This window comes from Sorex fumeus, unplaced genomic scaffold (assembly GCF_029834395.1).
Source record: "Sorex fumeus unplaced genomic scaffold, SorFum_2.1 ptg000070l, whole genome shotgun sequence".
Taxonomy (NCBI): Eukaryota; Metazoa; Chordata; class Mammalia; order Eulipotyphla; family Soricidae; genus Sorex; species Sorex fumeus.
Genome location: NW_026606127.1, coordinates 4,600,680 through 4,618,485, shown reverse-complemented (window position 1 = coordinate 4,618,485; position 17,806 = coordinate 4,600,680). Strand labels below are relative to the sequence as shown.

Below are 17,806 nucleotides of genomic sequence, written 5' to 3'. Positions count from 1 at the left end.
AAAACCCCTGTTGTGTCCCCAGCCATAAGAGTGAGCTGCACACACTCTTTACGATAGCCAGAATCTGGGAATAACCTGAGTGCCCCATAAATGAAGACTGGTTAAAGAAACATTGGTACATTGCCACAATGGAGTACTATGTAGGGGTTAGAAAAGATGAAGTCATGAAATTTACATACAAGTGGTACTACATGGAGAGTATCATGTTAAGCAAAACGAGTCAGAAAGAGAGGGACAGACAGAGCCAGATTGCATTCACCCGGAGAACATAAAATAACACAATAGGAAACCAACTCCAAGAGTGGCCGAGGTTAGTGTCAGGAATTTTTCTTCATAGCTTGGAGACCAACCACAAACGCTAGCAGAAAAGGCAGCTCAGATAGAGAATGGAGCACCAAATAAAGGGTGTTGGGCGGATCCTCCCAGGATTGGAGAGCATGCTGAACATAGAATATAGACCAAACATGATTGTCACTCAATGCCTCTTTTGCAAACCACAACACCTAAGAGGAGAGAGAGAACCAAAGGGAATGGCCTGCCACAGAGTCTGGGTGGGTTGAGGGAATGGGAGATGGGAGGGAGACTGGGGCCCATTGGTGGTTGGAAATGGGCACTGGTGATGGGATGGGTATTTGATCATTGTAACATTGAAACCCAAGCACAAAAATTTGTAAGTCTACAGCTGTACCTCATGGTGTCTCAGTAATAAAAATTTAGAAATTAAAAATAAAAAAATTGAAACTTAATCACTTAATCACTTAACTTTCCATTAGTCGTCGATTTGCATGAGCAGACGCCAGTAACGTCTCCATTTGTCCCTGTCGCGTGCTAGTGTAGCACAACGGCATCTGTTCGCTCCAGAAACATGAATGGCCCCAAACCAATTGTTCATGATATTGACGAAGAAGTCTGACCATCTGGAAGGTGGGCGGCCACGCGGTCTTTTGACATCCCATGGAATCCAGTCGGTAACAGCTCTAGTCCAGCGGTCCTCTTTAAATCTCATTACGTGACCAGCCCATCTGATTTTCGACACCTTGGCAAATGAGACAGTGTCCCTGATTCTTGATCGTCGATGGATGTCAGAACTCCGGATTCGTTCTCTCATTTGAGTGAAACGTGATATTCCAAGCATAGCTCTTTCTATTCTTCTTTGGGAGACCTGAATAGCATTCTCATCCTGTTTGCCTAGGGCCCAGGTCTCTGAGGCATATGTTAATGCAGGAAGAACAGTGGAATCAAAGAGATGTGCCCGGAGCCAGAGGTTCTTCATCCTCTTAGCTATTTCTTCGACGTTCTTGAAGGCTTTCCAAGCCGCTCTCTTCCTCCTGCTCAGCTTGGGTGCCAGATCATTTGTCATGTTGACCTCTCGACCTAGGTACACATAGCTGTTGCATTCGGAGATGGTCGTTCCATTGAGAGCGAATGGGGCGTCAGGAACAAGGCTGTTTCTCATAATCATTGTCTTCGTGAGATTCAGCTGTAGTCCTACCTTTCCACACTCACGGTCAAAGTCGGCCAGCATTTGTGCCGCTTGGCTGATGTTTGGTGTTATTAAAACAATGTCATCAGCAAAGCGGAGGTGGTGTAGTTGCCGACCATCTATCTTCACTCCCATTCCTTCCCATTCCAGTCGTCGCATGATGTTCTTGATGGTGGCACTGAAGAGTTTTGGTGAAATGGTATCACCCTGCCGAACCCCTCTCTTGACATCAATGATCACTTCTTTGTAGAATGTTGAGATCCTGGTAGTGAATCCGCAATACAGCTCATAGAGGATCCTGATGTATTGGGCTTGTATGCCCTGATTGGCTAGGGCTTCAATGACCGCTTCCGTCTCAACAGAATCAAAGGCCTTCTTTAAATCAATGAACGTCAAACAGAGCGGCATATTGAACGCTCGAGAAACCTCAATGAGCTTGGTTATTGTGTGGATATGGTCGATGGTGCTGAATCCTTTGCGGAACCCTGCTTGCTTGCATGGTTGTCCTTCATCTAGTGTTCTGCCAATCCTATTTAGGATGACTTGAGTGAACAACTTGTAGATGATAGACAATAGGCAGATCGGGCGATAGTTGCCAATGTCATGGATGTCTCCCTTCTTGAACAGTAGTACGGTCCTGCTGGTTTTCCATTGGGAAGGAACATTGCATTCAGACAGGTAGCGAGTGAAGAGCCGAGCCAGTGTATTGATGAGTACTGATGGCAGGTTCTTCAGTTGTTCAGGTCTGACCTTGTCTGGGCCGGGTGCTGTTTGTTTCTTTACCAATGAAATGGCGTGTTGGATTTCAGAAGGGAGAACGTTGGGAATGACATATCCATCCTGTGGAATTTGGTATGTCGGCAAGTGGACATGGCTATCGAAGAGATTTGAGTAGAAGTCATAGGTAATCTTCTCCATTGCCGTTCTGGAGGATGTGATGGACCATCAGTACATCGGAGGGCAGTCATCTTGGTCTTATAGTTGGCGAAGGACAGGCGGGCCTTACGAATACTTTTCCCGGCTTCTGCCGCATCTACCAGTACTTCTGCTCTTCTCTCTTTGAGGTCTTCCTTGATTGCATCTCTGCACTGCTTTGCAAGCTCGGACATTAGCTTGCGGTTGTCTGAGGCATGCGCCAAACCACGCTGACGAATTAGCTCAAGAGTTTTCGAAGATAGGTGATTTTTTTGTGGCTATCTCTCTCTTGGCGTTCCTCGCACATTCATGGAGGTGCTGAACCAGTCGATCATATTCCTCGTCATTGTTGTCAACAATGGCATCTTCCCATGTTGTTGCAATAGTACCAAAGAGTTCCCAGTTGGTGGTCATTCTGGGAGTTCTCTTTTTGAACTTTTCAGCCCTTTCTCCCCACTTTGTGAAGTAGAATTTTGCACGAAGGAGACGGTGGTCCGATGCCGTTCGAAATTTTGGGACAACAGCGACATCAGTCAGGCAAAACTGTCGATTGAATATGATGTGGTCTATTTCGTTGTGGAATCGTCCACCGGGAGACTCCCATGTCCATGTTTAGATTCTGCCCTCTGGAACTGTGAGTTACCATGAATGGTCTTGGTCGACATGATGAACTCAGACAGTCTCTCACCCTGTTCGTTCCATTCTAGGCCATGGGTCCCGATGTGAAGTTCTTCAGCTGATCTTCTTGGTCCTATCTTGGCATTAAAATCACCCACAATGATCTTGTAGAAGGTGTGGTCTTCTTTATAGAACTTCTCTAGTTCCATGTAGAACTTCTCGGTTTCTCTTTCATCATAATGAGATGTTGGTGCGTAGACAACGAAGATAGAAACTGCAGGCAGTGAGCCACATCTATTCAAATGTCAAAATCCGATTCGGGTTGCTAGGCATTCGAATGAATCAATGCTCTTGGCCAAGTTTGTGTTGACAAGGACACCGACGCCTCCAACCCCTCTTTTATCGCAAATTCCGAGGAACAATTATTCTCCAGTGTCGAAAATGGCATGGTGAGATTCGTGCCTTCTTGTCTCGGTCAGACCAATGATGTCGTACTTGATCATTCGCGCTTGTACCATTAGGTCCTCGATGGATGCATCTGATGCTAGAGTACGTGCATTGAAAGTACAGACAATCAATTTTGTCTTCCTCGTTGTGGCAGCCTAGGTCGGCCTTGAGATTTTGTCGGCCTCTCCTTTCTCATCCTTCTCAGTGCTGCCATGTCGGTGAAGCCTTCGGGATTAGGTGAATGTACATGATAAAGGGTTAGTGTACATGATAGTCATATGAATACACCTGTGTGAATATATCGCTGGTATCTAGAGAATAGATATATAGAAATTAGATCACATAGCTGAGTGTGATCTCAACTTTTCTACACACTCCCATGCCCCACACACCCAAAGACATGTACTAATCCTTATAGATCCATGACTTTTCCTCCTCCCCTCTCCCAGAGTCTTTTAAAATTACTTTTCAAGTACTAATGTAATGCGCTTTAGAAAATATTGAGTTAAACTTAATTGTTGTCATTTATCTTTTATATAGAGAACCAAGAAAATCTTATTAAAAGTGTATTTTTGTATTCTTTGAAAATGGTAATAAGAACATTATCATTGAGTCCCTTAATATACATTATATAAAGAATTTTCTGAGAAATTCCCTGTACAAATCAATACTCGAAGAAATAAATGACTTCTCTGAATGAGGATGGACTGGGACATTTCAAAGTATCAATCAGTGAATCAAAGCTGAATCATAGCATCCTATAGCTAAAAATGAGCTTGATTTAATCTAGTCAACACCATTACATTTTTTTCTTATACCAGCTGATAGCACTTTTAATTTTTTAGTTTTTGTTTATTTACTTTTATTAGTGAAACACCATGAGGTACAGTTGTAGACTTACATACCTTTGTACTTGGGTTTCAGTTTTACAAGAATCAAGTACCCATCTCTCCACCAGTGCCCATTCTCCACCACCAAGGAACCCAGTGTCCGTCCCACCCCCCATCTCCCCCACTTTGCCCCAACTCAGGGCATTCACTTTTGCTTTTTCTTTGTTTTAGGGTGTTGTGGTTTGCAATGGAGGTCAATACCATTACATTTTCAAAGAAGAACATAGGCCCCTATATGTTCAAGCACTACTACTGTCCTGCGGTTCTTCCCACCATGTACCCTGCTCCAAGACAGCCCTTTGGAAATATGCTGGGAAGGACAACTGGATGTTCCATTCCTCACACTGACCTGGAAATCTCTTGCTGATTCTCAACCACATCAACTATTCATTTGTTGCCTGATATCACCTCCTGTCCTTTATTTTTTTAAAAAAATATTTGATTTGTTTCTGGAATATGAAGAAAAAAATTAAATTGACCAATAAACAAAAGCAAAATCAAACCTTTGCACTCTGACATCAAAATCGTCCTTATAGGAGGGGAAGTAAATGACTGAAATGGGTAGGGGAGTGTTGTTAGTTAGTTGTGGACAGTAGCTGGATATTTGACAGTGCATGGAGATCAGGAACTCTGTACTTGAAGGGAATACAGTTTGTAAACTTGTCATCACAATTATATGTCCATATGAAATTTATCTACATATGCTTTGTGCCTTCCTTGCATGTATGTGTTGTGCATTCCTTTATCATGGCCTCAGAAATGCATCTGAGGGGATTCAGAAAATTAGTTGAGCCCCAAGTATGGGGAGAGAAGTAGTAAATAATTGGAAGAGGAAGAAATATGAGTTGGAGCTTAAGAGCCGTGTAAGAGGAATATATAGATATGTATGTGTGTGTAAATACACATATATATGTATAAATATATATATGGGCTGTAGCCATAGCACAGTGGGTAAGACGTTTGCCTTACACGTGGCCAACCTGGGTTTGGTTGCTCTCCTCCTCTCAGAGAGCCCGGCAAGCTACTGAGAGTAACCCTCCCTCATGGCAAAGCCTGGCAAGCTACCTGTGAAGTATTCGACATGCCAAGAACAGTAACAACAAGTCTCACCATAGGGAGGTTTCTGGTGCCTGCTCGAGCAAATCAGTCAAAAATGGGAGGACAATGCTACTGTGCTATGGTTAATTCAAACGTTGTTTATGTAAAATATGAAAGAATTAAATAAATATTCTATAAAGCTGACTACACCTATTATATTAATATAACTTAAAATAGTGTTTAGAAATGAAGTTGAAGAATTTTAAGGCTATAGAAAGATATTGACAATATATCAAGAAACACATGGATTTTTGAAGAGCAAGAACACGGAGCTGTTGTCCTTTTTTAAGGTTATTATTTTTGGCATTTATAGAATATGCTTTCCCTGAGTTTTTGTTAATAGCTTCCGTTTTTTAGAAAGCATCATAATAAATTATATTTTTTAAAAAAATAAATAGTGAGTGAATTCTGTATGTTTGGAACCTGGGAAGTATTTTCCTATGTAAGCTACATTAAACATGATATTTATAACAGAAATACCATCTGCAGTACTATTCACAATAGTCAGAAGAAACTATGTTATACCTACACAATTGAATACTACGCAGTTGGCAGGAAACTGACATCATGAAATTTGCTTATAAATGGATGTACAGGGAAGAATATCATGTTCAATAAAATCAGTCAGAAGGAAAGGGGTATACTGATTGGACTACCCCATTTTTTGGATATAAAAAAACCAGAATATGAGACTAATACCCAAGGATAGCAGAAACACAGGCCAGGAGAATTGGTCAATGGTTGGACGCTTGCCACAAGTGCTGAAGGCAAGCATTTGGAATAAAGAAGGGACCGCTATGACAATGATAGTTGGAAGTGATTACTCTGGGTGAGAACTGAGTCCTGAAAGTAGGTAAAGGAATAAACGTGAGAACCTCTCCCTCTCTCTATTACAATCCATAATAGCCAAAGGATGTGTGTGTGTGTGTGTGTGTGTGAGAGAGAGAGAGAGAGAGAGAGAGAGAGAGAGAGAGAGAGAGAGAGAGAGGTGCCTGCAATAGTGTAGAGACAGAAGGCTGTCAGGTGGGGTTTGGGGTTGGGACAGGGAGTCTTGGGAGAGAAACTGGGGACATTAGCAATGGAACTGTATACTAGTGGAGGTTAGGTGTTAAAATATCCTATGATTGAAACTGAATCATGAAAAGGTTTGTAATATGTGTCTCCTGCAGATTCAATACAAAAACATGATATTTAGATTCTACTACCATGACTAACCTATGAATTTGCTGAAATTTATTTTTATCACCTTGGCTGGGCTCATTGCATGGATGTCTGTGTTGTAAAACTTTCTCATTTTATGCAGACTGAAGAGAAAAAAATCATAGGGTTGGGACTTCTGGTGGAAGGAGAGAAGAGCACAAAACACCCTGTTGACCACACCTCAGCAGGGTAACCTAACTTGCCTAATGACAGACCTCCTTCACTGATTTCTTCTTTTGTAATGTGGAAAAATGAAAAGACTTTGCAGGCTGACAAGGGGTTGTCTCCTCCAGTTCTCACTATTTTCCTTTCGATCAGAATTGTTTAAAGATTATTTGAAAAATTTGGAGCTAAATGATTTGTTCTCATATATTTCCCCTACATGGTGTCAGTGGGCATTGATCCAGGAAGGCCAGCATGAAAAAGTTGAGGTCTTTGTCTTAACCACCAATGCCAAGACTACGGTAAGTATGGAATCCAAAGTACAATAGTAAAAATTCAAAATATGTTTGTCAAGGAAATCAGTGGGAATGCAGGGAGAAATGGGTAATTTTTTGGTGGAGGGATGCAGACACTGGTTGTGTGATTAGAATTGGAATATTGTATGACAAATCTCCAATATAAATGACTTTGAAAATCAAAATTGCCTAAATTTTAAAAAAAAGGAGAAGTCAACTTATGTCTATATTTCAAGAAGGCTTGTCTTGGCAAATTTTGGCAGGGAGACCATAGTTGGTAGAGAGAGGGAGAAAGAAAGGGACAGTTGACAGTTGGGAAGAGAAGCCTGGATATCATGGAAGAGATGAAAGCTGATCTCAGAAGATTTGGAGCCATCAGAGTTTAGAGAGTTAAATGGTGAGAACATTGCAGTTTAGATACTTAAATTGTGAGATTGGTTTCATTCATCAGCACTGTATACATAGAAAGAGTTCAAAGACCTCACAGATATTCAGGCTATAATAACTAACAAGTGAAGCGTTTTTTTCCTGAAGCACTATGTAAGGATAATATATTGCCAGGAAGAATGATAAGAAGTTGTTTCTCTTTTTCACAGATTAATATATTAGAGATGAAAACTTTTATACAAAGGAATCTATGATCTTGTCCTGTTGCTCTGTTTTCTTGTCATCATTCCATTCTCCCCCATGACCCTACCTAATCAGGGCTCTCGACATTTCTCAGCAGTGTCACCACATAGCCTCAGAGCATGTGTTAACTGCAGGTAGCTCACAGCTCTCATGTTTGACACCATCCAAACCAGAGCCATCCTTCTGAAACCAAGGATATTTGCTGAAGGCCCGTTCTTCCTTGAAGTGGCAGTCAGGGTTTACCTCTTCTTAATCATTTTGATTACAAATTTAGATGTATGTCACTATACTAGTGACAGGGATTTTCCAAACTATGGAAAGCATAAACTTTTCCATTTCCCCCACGAATTTTGGGCTAGTTATTTTCTATCCACTGCTAATAATTTGTGATAATTAGGAAACAGAACTGAAGTAAAAACAGGGACATTTGTCAATTTGGTGCCATGACTAATCAGTCTTAGTATAAGTATATATTTCTAGAAAAAAAATGCAGAAGAAAATGAGTTGGTTGCTAGCAAAGAATGCCAAACCTCTGACAAGAAATCCTTTGAAAATAAAAATTCTGACTATGGACTGAACATAATTACAATTTAATGCCTCTTTTGCAGACTACAACACCCAAAAGGAGAGAGAGAACAAAAGGGAATGCCCTGCCACAGAGTCAGGGTGGGATGGGGGGGATTGGTGTGGGAGGGATACTGGAATACATGGTGGTGGAAAATGGGCACTGGCGGAAGAATGGGCATGTGATCATTGTATAATCAAAACCCAAGCACAAAAATTTGTAAATGTACAACTGTACATCATGGTGTTTCAGTAATAAAAATTTTAAAAAAATAAAATAAAATAAAAATTGCTTCATCTGCCAGAGTTCAGCAGATGGGAACCTGAGTGAAGGCAAAAGATTAAATTTGTTGACTTTTATTTTTCCTTGAGTATATTAATTTGATTTTGGAGTCAATTTATATGAGAGTTCATCAAGATACAGAAATTTTTAGCGCTTCTCTTGTTTAAAAGTATAGTGATACACCATATCTCTATCTCACATTCTTTTTATTTCTGATAGTTTGACACAAAAGATACGTCATAATCATAGATAAATGTAAATTATTTAAATACTTTTTTGATTATTTAAAATTACCTTATAGAATTACATTATAGAATTTCATAAATTTTAGGATTATGCAGAATCAACTTGCATGTATCATATTACACTCACTACTGAAAGGCCTACTCTGTCATTCACCATTGTTCAGTTTTTCCACTTTGATTATACTTTTCGATCTGGTAACTAAATAGTCTCATAGTTCTAAAGTTTGTTTTTATTGCTTTGAAAAGATCAAAATTATGTAATTTTCAACATTGGATGAAACTAGAGCATATCATGCATGTAAAGTTAGCCTTAAGGAAAGGAACAGATACAGAGAGATTTTTCTCATATGTGGGATGTAAAGACACACAGCAAGATAGCAACAAAAGTTCAAGAGCAATGTAAGGGGAGAACTGATCCACACAATTGGGTCAGGGGATTAGGAGGGAGGGATTCTGGGGGATTGGGTGAGAGGGAGGGTTTGTTCTTTGAGAGAATGAGGAGTGTCATGTTGGAATTATGTGTATGAGAAACCATTGTTAATTGAATTATATATCATAAAATATAAATAATGTTTAGAGGTTTGTCTGTCTCATTTTATTTTTTTAATTTGTTTTCTCCATATTCCACATATGCCTGAATTTGTAGGATGCCTATTTTTCTCTGCCTGGTTTTTGTCAATAAACATAATTTCCTCATGTTATACATTTTATATACAAATAATAAGAAGATTTCACTTCATACAACTGAGTAGTATTCCATTGCTTTACCACCTTTCATTTTCAAAATTTGTGGTTTAAAAGATACAAATATTGGTTTTAAGAATGCTCTGGGGTTTTAAAATTTTAGTTTAGTGAAACAAAATATATTTTATTGAAAAACTCTTAGAAACTTGTGAAACAGTTGTAGGGTGGAATGGAATATATGTTCAAGCGAGAACAGTCATTTAACAAAACAAGCAAAGAGAGACATAGAGAAAGGTAGCACGGAATTTCTTCAAGGGAGAACACAAGTTTGAGGAACAAGCCCACTCTGGTAGTTTAGGAATAAGAACTTGGATTGGTATGAACTTAACTTGTGCACTTTAGGGGAGAACCTGAGTGAAACTATTATAAGTACGTTCAGGATCATTATACACTGGAGTCTGCACTTGCACTGAGGAGGGTAGAGATTTATTTGGGGAGACCGGACTATAGAGAACAGTAATATTATAACATTAATGATAGTATCTTACCGTGGGATTCCAAATAATCTGTAACAGTGGCGTCAGAAATGATAACATTCTTAGGTATTTGGGTTTCCTGTGGAAACAACGGGAAAGCTGAGTTTATGCTCTGGATGCCTCCAACTGAAACAAGGTCAACAATTCATGAATGAAAAATTTCAAGTTAAATGGATCAAGGATTCTGATCCCAGTGGAAGGCTAGCTTTCGGGTGGACAATTTCTACTGATGTCCTGATGTAGGTTCTGATCCTGGGATACGTAACAGAAAGGAGGTAGTGACAGGTATCCTCAGAAGTGAAGCCTCTGAGACAGAATTCATTCATGCCAACTTATGGGTTATCAATGTTTGCTCATGGGTGCTACCATTATAACATGCCATTCAATGGTTCTGTGGTTTCAATTTACTGTGTCAATGTAAAGATGAAGTTTCCAAATGGAAGGTAAAAATCTGAGGCACTCAAGATGATGAATTATGGGGGGGGGGGGAGCTGGAGCTATAGTACAGCAGGTAGGGCATTTGCCTTGCACACGGCATACCCAGGTTAGATTCCCAGCATCCTGTATGGTCCCCCCAAGCACTGTGAGGAGTAATTCCTGAGTGCAGAGCCAGGAGTAACCACTGTGCATCGCCACGTGTGACCCAAAAACGCAAAGAATGATGATCTGGGATTGATCCTTAGCATTGCAAACGGCATTATTTTTTAATTTTTAATTTTTTTCTTTCTTTCTTGCTTGCTTGCTTCCTTGCTTGCTTTTTTGTTTTTTGGGTCGCACCTGGGTATGTATAGGGATTATTTTTTATTTTTAAAAAAACTTATAATTTTACCTTTTTACCTGTGGTTTAAAAGTAAATCTAAAATATTTTAGAATAAATATATGTGAAGAAGAATAAAATTCACGGGAACTATTTAGTGTTCTTAATGATACAGGAGTCAGAATTTTGAGCTTAATTGTATGGGTATTGCATAAATCATTTTTCCCCATTATGTGGACTGTCTTTCGATCATGGTCACCATTTTTTCTGAGTTGCAGAAACTTCTTAGTTTAATGTAGTCTCATTTGTTTATCTTCACTTCCTCTTCCTTGGTCAGTGGTGTTTCATTCTAGAAGTTTCCCTTAGCTTTAATGTCATGAAGGGATCTTCCCACATTTTTCTCCATATATCTTAAGAATTCAAGTATGATAGTGAGGTCTTTAATACATTTTATTCTGAGTTTGTGCCTGGCACTATAAAGAGGTCTGAGTTCATTTTTTTTGCATATTGCTGTCCAGTTTTCCCAGCACCAGTTGCTGAAGAGACTTCCTAGCTCAACTTCATATTTCTTGAGCCTTTAAGAAAGATTAGGTAATAATAATCTGAGGGCCAGCGTCAGGATAGTTGACTATATTCCATTGATCTTAGGCCTGTCTTTATCTGAATATCATGATATTTTGATTACTAAAACTTTGTAGTAGGGTTTGTAGTTGGGGAAGGTGTTCCCTTCTTCTTTTTACCAAAGATTGCTTTAGCTCTTTATGGGAGTTTATGGTTTTGTATGAGTTTCAAGAGTGTTTAATCTATTTATTTGAAAAATGTTATGGGTATCCTTATAGAAAGTGCATTAAATCTTTATAGAGCTTTGGGGTGTATTGCCATTTTGACAGTGTTAAACCTCTCAATCCATGAGCATGGGATGAGATTCCATTTCCTCATAATACTCTCTTATTTCGTGAAGTAGTGTTTTGTAGGTTTTTTTTTTTTTTGGTATAGTTCCTTAACCTTTTTAGTTGATTCTATTATACTCTATTTTCTGAGGTATTATTGTGAATGGGATTGTTTTTCTCTATCTCTTTTTTCTCTTTCATTATTAATATATGGGAAAGCCATGGAGTACCAGATATTGATTTTGTAATATGCTACAATTCTAAACAAATCTGTTGTTCCCAGGAGCTTTTTTGTAGATTCTTTGGGATTTTATAAGTATAGTATCATGTCATCTCCAAATAGTAAAAGCTTGAGTTCTTCCTTTTTTATATGGATGCCCTTGATATCTTTTTTTTTTTTACCGAAATCATATGGCAAGTACTTTAAGTACTATGTTGAATAGGAGTGGTGAGAGTGGGTAACTTGTTTTGTGCCTGATTGTATTCTGGGATTCTATTTCATTGATTTCTGCTCCAAGACTTTGGATTTTCCCCCTTGAGAATAATGCTTGCTGTGGGTTTGTGGTAATTTGCTTTGATTAGATTGAGGAAAGTACTTTCAACTCCAATTTTGTTGAGAGTTTTTCATCATGAATGGGTGCTGGATCTTATCAAATGCTTTATCTACATCTATTGATATAATCATATGACTTTTATCTTTATTTTATTGAGATGTTGTATTCTATTGATTGACTAGAGAATGTTAAGCAATCCTTGCATCCCCAAGATAAACCTACTTGGTCATAGTGTGTGATCTTTTGTTGAGTTTCTGGATTCTCTTTGCTGGTATTTTCTTGAAAATCTTTGTATCTGTATTCATCAAGGAAATAGGTCTGTAATTTTCTTTTTTTGTGGTATCTCTATCGATTTGAGTATTAGGGTGATCTTTGCCTCATAAAAACTATTTGGGAGTATTTCTGTTTCTTCACTTTCCTGGAAAATCTTAAAAATGTTGGAAGCAGTTTCTCTTTAAAGGTTTGAAGTAGTTCAATATTGAATCCATCTGGGCCATGGATTCTGTTTGCAGGTGTACTTTTGACCATCATTTCAATTTCCTTGTTTGTGATAGGTTCAAGTATTCCAAATCTTCTTGGTTCAGCCTTGGGAGGCAATTGGAATCCAATAATTTATCAAATTTTTTCAAGATTCTCTCATTTCGTGCTGCAAAGATTCTCAAAATAATCTCTGATGATCCTATGGATTTCGGTACTTTCTATTAGGATACTCCCCTTTGCATTTCTGATTCGATTTATTAGAATTCTTTCTCTTTGTTTCATTGAGAGGCTTCTCATGGTTTATTGATCTTATTTATTTTCTCAAAGAACCAGCTTTTGCTTTTATTGGTCTTTTGGATTGTATTTTGGGATTCTAGCTCATTGATGTCTGGTACAAGTTTTATTATTTCCTTCCTCCAGCCTAGTTTGGACTACTTTTCTTGGTCATTTTCCAAAATCTTGAGCTCTAATTTATTCATGTAGGCCCTTTCTTTCTTCCTGATGAATTCTGGCAGATCTATAATCTTTCCTCTTAACACTGCTTTTGCTGTGTCCCACAAGTTCTGGTAGCTCGTGTCCTCATTCTCATTTGTTTCTGGAAACTTTTTATTTCCTCTTTGATTTCTTTTCTAAGCCAATGGTTGTTCATTACTTCCCTTAAAGAAAAGATTTCCTTGCTGAGATTCAGTCTGTTTGATCTATGGAGAAGTGACAAAGAAGTGTTGAAATCTCCTTCTAGTATTGTGTTGCTATCAATGTTTTTCTATAAGTCAATTAGAAGTTGTTTTTAAGTATTTTGCTGGTCTGTCATTAGGATCATATACATTGAGGAGGGTGAGTTCTTTCTGATGTACATATTCCATGATCATTAAGAAATGACCTTCACTGTCTCTGATAACCTTTAGCCTGAAGTCCATGTGGTCTGATACTAGTATGGCCACTCCAGCTTTGTGGAGGTCATATTTTCTTGAAAACTTATTTCCCACTCTTTTACTTTTAGCCCATGGGTGCTTTGATTGTTCAGACGTGTTTCTTGCAGGCAGCAGATCGTTGGTTTCAGTTTTCTAATTCATCTTCCTATTCTGTGCCTCTTAATTGGCACATTTAGTCTATTGACATTGAGAGAGATTGTTGTGATGGGGACTTGTGCTCTCTTTATGTAGAATTTTTGTACTTGTGGGGATTTTCTTAGCTTAAAGTAGACCTGGTCATTCTTCTTGCAACAAAAATATGGAATGCTTTACAAGTATGCGTATCATCTGTGTGCAAGGACCATGCTCATCATTTTATCATTTCAATTTTAGTAAATGTGTTAAACTTAGTAGGAGTTAATTTTTCCATATTTTCTCTTCTTATTACTTTGAGTGTTGTCCTTCCTCACTCCTATGGCAGACAATGATTCCTAATCAAGGAGTGTATTTCAAAGCAGCATGCATAAATAGATTTAGAAATTTAATGTCCCAGAAAGAAAAATATGGTTTTTACCATATTATCTTTTACCATACCCTAGGCATCAGTTTTACAAAATAATTCTTTTGGAAGGTGGTATATGAGGTTGTTTAATGTCGTTCCCTGAAACCTTAATTAAGACCATTAAACTAGAGCCTTTTGCTGTTCTCACCTCAGTCCCCTATACATCTCCAGGAAAAGGTGGATGGTGTTGTCTGCACTTTGACCACCTTGAATGTATGTAGGATTTTTCTCCTGAAGAATGAGGTGAGAAGCATATAGATGATTTCATTCCACCTTATTACAAGTTCAACTTGAACGGAAGGTGAGAATCATGTGGCTCCTATAAAGGACAGAACAAAGGGTCTCAGTGAAGTTTAATGGCCAACTCACATTAACAACATAGATGACTCATAGTAACCTGTGTGCATCTTTCTGTATAGTGAGTTTCATATCTACTTATAGTGATTCTCAGTAATGACACATGGTCAAAACGGATCTGTAATTAAAAATCTAGTTCTCTGAGCAGAGTGGGGTCTCTGACGTGATTGAACAAGTGTGTAGTAATTTATTACTAAGCACATAAGTATTTTCAATGATGTGTACTTTTCGGTCTAAAATTAATTCCAAATATGTCTAAAACAACAATCTCCTGACCTCGCACCTGGCTTTCCTCACTGGGGCCCCTTGGAGGTGGCGTGGTGAGATTCCCTCACCGCACTGAGCAGAGCCCCGGCAGCTGAAGACCTCTGCAACCAGCCATAGGTACGCTTAAGACCACTCTTCCCAAGCTTGAAGGAGCCTCATGCATGAAGGAACTGGAAGAGGAACCCAAATGTGCGGGACCGGGGGATGAGATCTCCATGGCTGCTCAGATCAAGACTGTGCCCCCTCCTTCCAGATCCCCCATCTTCTAGTAATTAAGTGTTACAACCACGAACTACCCCTGGATCCATGTAATGCCATCAATAGCCAACATCCAGAGACTGGATCTTATTTAGAAGACAGCAACTCTGATTGTCCAGTTCTCACTCTCAGAGAACCTGGTAGGCTTCTGCGAGTATCTTTCCCGCATGGTGGAGTCTTTGTTTCTGGTCACTGTTTCTTTTGAGGTATAGAAGCTGCTTAATTTAAGATAGTTCCCTTTGTTTATCTCTGTTTCCAGTTGCTTGGCAAGTGGCGTGTTATATTTGAAGATACCTTTTGCTTCAATGTCGTGGAGGGATTTGCCGACCTTGTCATCGCTGTACCTGAGGGATTCTGGTGTGATGTTGAGGACTTTGACCTATTTTTATCTGACTTTTGTGCATGGTGTTAGGTAGAGGTCTGAGCCATTTTTTTTTTGCATGTAGCTGTCCAGTTTTTTCTGCATAGTTTGTTAAAGAGGACTCTCATGCTCCACTTCACATTTCTTGCTCCCTTATCAAAGATTAGATGATTATATATTTGAGTGTGTGTGTCAGTATATTCAATCCTTTTCCATTGGTCTGCAGCTGAGCCTTTGTTTCAGTCCCATGCTGTTCTCATTATTATCGTTTGTAGTAGAGTTTGAGGTTGGGGAAGGTGATGCCTCCATCGTCTTTTCCCCAAGAATTGCTTTAGCTATTCGTGTGCGTTTGTTGTTCCATGTGAATTTCAGGAGTGCTTGATCAATTTCTTTGAAGAATGTCATGGGTATCTTTATAGGGATCAAGTTGAATTTTTACACTGGTTCTTGGAGAATTGCCATTTGGCAATGTTAATTCTCCCATTCCATAAGCAGTATATATGTTTCCATTTCCTCGTGTCCTTTTTAATTTCCTATTGTATAGGTCCTTTACCTCCTTAGTTAAGCTGATTCCAAGGTTCTTGATTTTCTGAGGCACGGTTGTGAATGGGATTGCTTTTTCATGTAACTTTCTTCTCTCTCATTACTTGCATATAAAAAAAGCCATAGAATTTTGGGTATTGAGTTTATAGCTTGCAATTTTACTATAAAAGTCGATTGCCTCTAGGAGTTTTTTCGTAGAGATTTTAGTATTCTCTAAATATAGTATGATATCTTCTGTGAATAGTGAGAGATTGTTTCTACCTTTCATATATGAAAAACCCTTAATATCTTTTTCTTATCTATTTTCTATTCCAAGTACTTCCAGTACTACTTTGAAGAGAAGTGCCAAAATGAATTTTTACTTAGCACATTCTGTCTGTAAATTTCTATGCTAAGAACGGTGGAAGAAACAGTGAAATCTTAGTAATTTACAAGTAAATTATGAAGACAGATAATTTAAAAGAATTTCTTTGTATAAATTTCCAAAATGTGTAGCTTTTATTAAATATATTAAGAATAAATCATAGGTCTTGATTATACCATGAAGATTATTTTCCTGTTAGAAGTTACCCTTCTAAAATGCAAGAAAGAGACACATTTTGAAAATGTTGATTATTCGTTCATTCATTCAATGAATATTTGTTAGTCTGGTTGTGCAGTGCCTGCAGGAAGTCAACCTGTACCCTCAGGTGAGTGCATCAACAGTCTGATGGTGTCTTCATGCTTCCCGATAACCTCAAATGGCCACTGTGCCTCTGGCTGGTTCCCAACAACTCAGGACTACGTTTCTCGAGAAATTAAACTCCCTAAAGATATGTGGGAGCCATGATAACAAACCACCCCTGGCTCAGCTATACAAGCTAATGCATTGGTCTTGTTTCAGAGACCCATAGACAAATCTGGAAGATATCAACAGCCACAGTTAACCTTGGAACTGCAAAAGGCTGAAGACACTAGGGTAAATCGGAGGGAGGCAGGTTAGTTTGGTGCCCACCCAACCAGAACCCAGTGCAGCCACTTTCTCCAACAATACAAAATCGCCACCATGCCCTCCTCTGGTTTCCACCCTCTCAGGATGGCTCTCACTGAAACATTACAGCTGAAAATTCGGATATGTGTGTTTTGTGACTGAAATCTCCGGGCTTTCTCTGGGCAGGATGGGCATCCCACACCCACTGCCCTGTACTTATGGAAGCCTTAGCAGTCATTTCCATACCTCAAAGCTACTCCAACCTTACCTTCCTGATAAAAATGCTAAATTCCAACAAACATGATGACCTCTTAGTACCTGTATGAGACCCTTAATGCACAAAATAAATAGGAGACAGAGAGAAAGAATTAAAGATCCTGCCATAGAGACAGGCTGGGGGTGGGGGTAGTTTGTTGGGGGATGGTTTTAGGGAACCAGAAGTATTGGTTTTGGGAAATGTACACTAGAGGAAGGATGGAAGTTGGATCGTTGTATGACTGGAAGCAAATTATGAATAGATTTGTAATGGTCTATATCACAGATATTCAATAAAACATTAAAAATACTGATGGAACTTTAAAACCCAGCATAACTATTGTTGTGTTCTCTGTAGGAAAAAAATGTTACTCACCTGTGTGCCAATAGCTTGTAGAAAGCTAAACCCAAAGATATATCAATGACTGTCTTTGGCATGAATACTGTAATTGCAGCTATGTTATGTTTTAGAATCATTTCATGGACAAGACGTCAAGAGGAGCAGTGGCAAAGTGCATCAATGTTGAATGGATAATGTTTCAGGAGCTTGCAAGGGAGATGCAAGATTTGGCATGAGAAAAGGGAAGAAA

General features: G+C 38.9%; 1 pseudogene; it reads right to left on the bottom strand.

Annotated features, from left to right (window-relative positions):
* Positions 1–13,956: 13,956 nt before the first annotated feature.
* LOC130037051 (uncharacterized) lies at positions 13,957–14,050 on the bottom strand (annotated as a pseudogene).
* Positions 14,051–17,806: the final 3,756 nt, after the last annotated feature.